The sequence below is a fragment of the Lepidochelys kempii genome, chromosome 15 (assembly GCF_965140265.1).
Source record: "Lepidochelys kempii isolate rLepKem1 chromosome 15, rLepKem1.hap2, whole genome shotgun sequence".
Lineage (NCBI taxonomy): Eukaryota > Metazoa > Chordata > Testudines > Cheloniidae > Lepidochelys > Lepidochelys kempii.
Genome location: NC_133270.1, coordinates 30,144,458 through 30,150,670, shown reverse-complemented (window position 1 = coordinate 30,150,670; position 6,213 = coordinate 30,144,458).

The following is a 6,213-nucleotide window of genomic DNA, read 5'->3' as shown; positions in this document are numbered from 1 at the left end:
GATCTGGCCCATATCACTAGAAATGGACCCAAACATACTACAACTTTGGGGAGACTTTAAATCTAAAATGACTTTTGCTCAGAGTAAGGAAAATAACAATAAAGAACAAAGAACAGGAGAGAGCACTGTGTGTTTCTAACTGTAACAGGCGGCATAACATGGCTGCTGTCCCTGCACAGGGGGTGAGCTTTTAGAAATGTTTAGGCACATACAAAAAGCAAAGACCTCACAATGTCATAGCAACAGACACTGCTGCCCCTGTCACTAAAGGGAGGCCAGGCCGTGCCAAAACATCAGCTCTGAACACCCCACAAACTTTGGGAAAGGATCCAAATGTTCATCTTCTGTCGAGTGCTAGCCCATTTGCATCCCCCCAGCCTATCCTGTGAAATGCTTCTAAAGGAATGTCAGATAATGGAGGAAAAACCCTGGGGCTACATTCAGCAGACTAGCACCATTTTACCCCATGTAACAAATCTGTTTAGCAGGTCACTGTCTGCACGTGTTGATGTTGGACTCCTCTCCTCACACAGAGCCACGCGGGACACAGGACAGGGGCTCCCTGTGCTATCACAGCATACAAAGGCACTTACCCAGTGACAGAATAAACTACAGCCAGAGGGAAGCTCTGGTTTCCAGTAAGGCCAGTGGAGTCCAACACCGAGAGCCGAGGACTGGGGGTGACCTCTGGAGAGCAGAGTGTGAGTCCTAAACATCAGCAATCAGAGCCATTCATTGAGCTAGTCCCCCTGCAGCTTCTGACCCAGACTCAATGAACAAGAAGCAAGATATTGATCTGATGCTCTATTCAAATTTGCCTCCTCGGGTGTCTACAATTAGTTTGCCAAATTGCCGTTTCTAAAGATTTCGGATTTCAAAGCTCCCCCGTCACTGATTTGACAGTGGCGGCCTGGGTCCAATTCCAGAGAACATGGGGTCGTGTAACTGTACTAGAGCTGAGTAGCTCCTGGGCAACTGCAGAGCAGCATGGGTGACTGATACAATGTTCAGAGAGAAAGTCAGGAACTTGAGATGTCGGTGAGTTGAGCTCTATGAATTTTGTTGCTTATTTGAGAGAAAGATCCCCAGGGTGGAATCTGTCAAAGATGACAGGCTGGTGGAATAGAAGCCTGGAAATCAAACTGACAGCGTTCGTCCTCAGATCGGGTTCCGCAGCAGTAGTGGTACAATGAGTCCTTGTGAGTTTTTAAATGGGCTCTATCAGGTCACAAATCATACAAAACTAACATACGTCCCTGTGTAACTAAGAGCCGCTGCAAAAGGAAGGAAAGTCAGGAACTGCTCACCATTGGTGCTCAAGGTTTAATTTTTACTCCTCACTTAGTTTGGTCAGAGAAAATAGGCCAATAGTTTCACTATTGTGTCCAGTCAGTTTCACTTTCAGGTGCCAGACACTGCTATCAGATTTGGTTCGCAGCCATTTCAGGAGAATTGAATCCAGGCATCAAATCATAGAATCATAGAATATCAGGGTTGGAAGGGACCTCAGGAGGTCATCTAGTCCAACCCCTGTTCAAAAGCAGGACCCATCCCCAATTAAATCATCCCAGCCAGGGCTTTGTCAAGCCTGACCTTAAAAACTTCTAAGGAAGGAGATTCCACCACCTCCCTAGGCAACGCATTCCAGTGTTTCACCACCCTCCTAGTGAAAAAGTTTTTCCTAATATCCAACCTAAACCTCCCCCACTGCAACTTGAGACATTACTCCTTGTCCTGTCCTCTTCCACCACTGAGAATAGTCTAGAACCATCCTCTCTGGAACCACCTCTCAGGTAGTTGAAAGCAGCTATCAAATCCCCCCTCATTCTTCTCTTCTGCAGACTAAACAATCCCAGTTCCCTCAGCCTCTCCTCATAAGTCATGTGTTCCAGACCCCTAATCATTTTTGTTGCCCTTCACTGGACTCTTTCCAATTTATCCACATCCTTCTTGTAGTGTGGGGCCCAAAACTGGACACAGTACTCCAGATGAGGCCTCACCAATGTCGAATAGAGGGGGACGATCACGTCCCTCGATCTGCTCGCTATGCCCCTACTTATACATCCCAAAATGCCATTGGCCTTCTTGGCAACAATCATTCCCTATTTTAAAAATTCTGGAAAACATTTGAGTATAGGTTGAAAACACACACCTTAAACCATGCTATCAGCTCTCTTTGTTCTGTCACTTACGCCTCTGAGATGGTCCTCAGACCGATGGGATTAAATCCTGCTCCCCCAACAGACACTCTATGGACAGATCCAAGTGGCGAAACGGCCTTCTCACCTGGGTTTCTAAGGACAGATGCAAACCCGCCATTCAATTCAGCAGGTTTCAGCCCTGCTTGTCCGAGGCAGCAGCAGTACCCAGAAAACGAAGGACAGACTTTTTATCAGTTTGCTCCAGCTGCACTCACCCCTGTTCTGTATTCATGCGGGGTGAAATTGATGGCTGTGGAAAGCAGGAGCCCAAGGCCTCCTCACCACTGACTCCCTGCTTCAGCTGTATTGCTGTCATCAAATCCAATGTACAGAAGAAATTCTTGCCAACTAGCTGTAGGTCAGGTGGGGAGTGCACAGGGGAGGGATGTGGACAGATGCAGGACAGAGAGAGGCACTATGCTGGTTACATAGAAAAGGGATTATACCCAGCTCCCAGGGCTCTCTTGCTCACACCGTTATTGGAGATTTCGGCTCAATTCAGCTCTCATGGGAGCGAATGGAAAGTGAATGTCCATTCGCTTCCATGGGAGCTGGCTAAGGCCCTTACGAAGCATCTGTGACACGTACCATTTCTGCACTATGTACTCCGTTTAACAGCACGTCCTAGTCCGTACAGGCTGGCTGTCTCCCTAGGTCAGGAGGGGGGGCTGCATTGGCACTAATAGTGAGCTCTACGAGTAGGTTGTGGACAGTCTCTCAAGGGCAATGGCGGAAACACCCTTGCCGGAGACAGCTAAAACTTGACTGGGCATAGTGCTGGCGATCAGGTGACTGAGAAAGATGCTGCATGACCGGGGTGGGCAGGGACTGGACGGGATCCTATTTTCCAGCTCATTGATACTTCTGTAAAATCCCTTTTGTTCCGAATTAAACTGCAATCTATGAAGACTCAATAAATCAGCAGCAGGGGCTGACGATGGCGTGGAATTCCTTATCACCATGCTGATCGACAGAGCTCCACACACTAAATATCCATTGACAGCAGTTTCAGTGCATTTAGACAGCAAAATGTCACAACCTCTCCCTGCTTGTCAGGGCTTGGGCTGGATCCTCAGTGGTGCAGATCAGCGCACTCCCCCCTTGACTCCAACAGACAAGGTTGATTTATGACAGCTGAGGATTTGGCCTTTTATTTGCACCTCTTGAAACATATTCGTTCCTTTACAGATGTTTTATTCTCCCAGAATTGCTTCAGCGAGTGACCGCCAGGGCAGCAGTTTTCAGCTACGTGATGCACATTCATATTGACATATTTTTATTCAACTGTTTTAAATAGATTTTGCATAGATGTGAATAATTTATAAAAAGCCTCCAGGAAAAAGTTTCCCCTGATCCCCCAGTCCCTCCGTGAGCAAAGCTTAATGGAGCCAGTCACTGCTGAGTGTTGGGTAGGAGGCTGGATCGGCAAGTGCTATTGTGCCCCTCAGAGTTGGTCTCTGCACAGGTGTGCAGAATGGTGGAGTTTGTAAAATAGTTGACGTCACGTAGTCATGGAAACCTGTTAATCCGGCCGGTAACTAACCACATGTCCAATTTTGATCTCTTTTGTAGTTCCTCTTAATTACAGCTGAGGGGTGGGTGAAAAACCTGGCACTGGAGCAGCTCTTGCTCTGATATCAGCCAATCCAGAACTGGACCATTGATCGTTTTGCAAATGCCGCTCGCTTCCTGGCCCTCTGGCAATCATGCGGCACTCTGGGAATGTCCAGGCCCTCAGTGACTGGGGACAGAGCCTGTCCCCTGGAGGTCACTGTTTTAAACCTGGCACAGGTCAGTAATGACCCAAGGTCATTGATATCAGATCCATGGCCAATGTGAAACCAGTTGGTCGTCTCAGCCCAATGCCGTCCAGACAGGTGTCCTCAGAACATAAAATCACCACAGCAATTGACATCAGTCACTATGAGGACCAAGGATGAACTGGACCATGGAGCTGAGTGACCTGCTTTCTCCTGGCAGAACTCCCTGCAGGACTGGGGCTCAGATCCCTTCTGAACACCACCCGCCACTCTGCTCCCAGCCCTCTGCTCACTGGGGCCAACGGCTAGGAACAGTAACAACATTTAAATTGCTGTTCTACCCTGCAGACCTGTCCCGGCAGGGCTCGGGGTTAGATCCACTCAGCTGAAGGACGGAAGGTGTTTCTGTGAGCCCCTTGGAGACAGCCCACCTGTGAGAGCGTGATCTGGATTCTCTTGTGCACCGTGCAGCACGTCTGCAGTTTGTGGTGTCCCAGTTACATGGGTGGGAGCCCAAGAGGGGTGGCCAAGCTGCACAGAGGCCACGGAGGGTCTTATTTGCCCTGCAGAACCTGTGATACTGGTGATGATGCATGAGATGGAGAGACCCCAGCTTGGCTCTCTGAGCCCAGAGCACTTGGCAGGACAGCAGCTGTTCACTTGTAAGCCGAGCCCAGAGGGTTGTGGTGTCAGTGAGGCATAGGGACCCCTGAGGAGCCCCATAAGGGTTTGTACAAAAAACCCTGAGACGTCATCAGTGCGGTCTATCAGGGCACTGGGTACAGAGATTCCTGAGCGCTTTAGATGACTTAAAATTCATGTAACTTTAAGATTATTTCAACTGTCAGTCAACTCTTTTGGCTGGGACCATTTCTTTGTTCTGGGTTTGTGCAATGCCTGGCACACAGGGGGGCCCTCGGCTTTACGGCAGTACAGATAATCCATGGTAATAAGCATAACAACTCAGCCCAGCAATTGGGTCAGGAAGAGTTATCCTGAGAAACCATAGGCCAGCAGAGCTGAAAGTGCAGTGGCAAGAGCTGTTCTGTAGCAGTGTCCTGAGGAACGCTTTCTGGTCAGTGCGTGGAGGGGCCTGCATCCAGCCCCCCATGTTTGACAGAAGAGGGACGCCCCAACACCAACAGAAGTCTCCATGCCACAAAAGATGCCGTGATCTGAGTTTCTTGCCAATTTTCTCCCTTCTCTCCTCTCCCTTCCCCCCCAGTTCTATTGTGCATGAAGAGTTCCCGGCTATTGTCAAACATCCAGCGAGGGCTACGGTTACAAATTTCGACAGTAGTGAAACACTACGGCAGATCAGGGCAGCCGCATCCCCCTGCATGGAGGCTATAGGGCAGGGGCCTGCACCACTGTCATTATTTCAGCCCTGGAAGAGGGCAGGGTCTGGGTGGCTGTAAAGGAAGTTTGCTGGTTACAGAATTTGGGTTCCTTGGCCTTCATGGAGCCCTTGGGTTCCCTAGGGAGCTGGTGGAATCTCCTTCCTTGGAGGTTTTTAAGGCCTGGCTTGACAAAGTCCTGGCTGGGATGATTTAGTTGGGGATTGGTCCTGCTTTGAGCAGGGGGTTGGACTGGATGACCTCCTGAGGTCCCTTCCAACCCTGAGATTCTATGATTCTACGATTCTTTCTTTATCCTGCACCTGCAAAGCTCACAGGGCTGCTTCCCTCCAGGAGAGAACTGAGCCACTGAAGTCAAACTGATTTTGTGCTTCTTGTCCAACTTGCCACCCACTTCTTGGATGCCCCCATTTTCAGCTGGTCTGTTTGTGATGGGCATGGGGTAGCCGTCTCTCACACAGAGGGCCTCCTGGCTCAGTGGAGTGATCCGGCATGCTGAGCTTCAATGGTCTCTCACAGTGTTCTGTTATGGTAAAAGAAAACAAAGTATTAGGCAAAAATAGCCGTTGTGGTGAGACATTTCTGTGTATTGCAGGGGAGGTGATGCAGGGGGAGAGAACAACCAGGATTCCTTAGAGAATAAATAAATCAATAGAGGGTTTGTCCTTTGAGCTCTCCCAGGGATTTGGGGCAGTCGCTGCACTCTAAGGGGCCAGTCTGACAACCGCTGTATACCAAAATCTCCCACTGATTTCCACTAGCATGTTGAGGGGTGCAGGTAGCCCAGGGCTGGTAACACCTTAGTAAAAATACAGCTGCTATAGCAGTGCATGAACAGAGTCCAGGGTCTGACTGAAGAGAGAGAGGGAGATGCTGGAACAGAAGAGGTTGGAA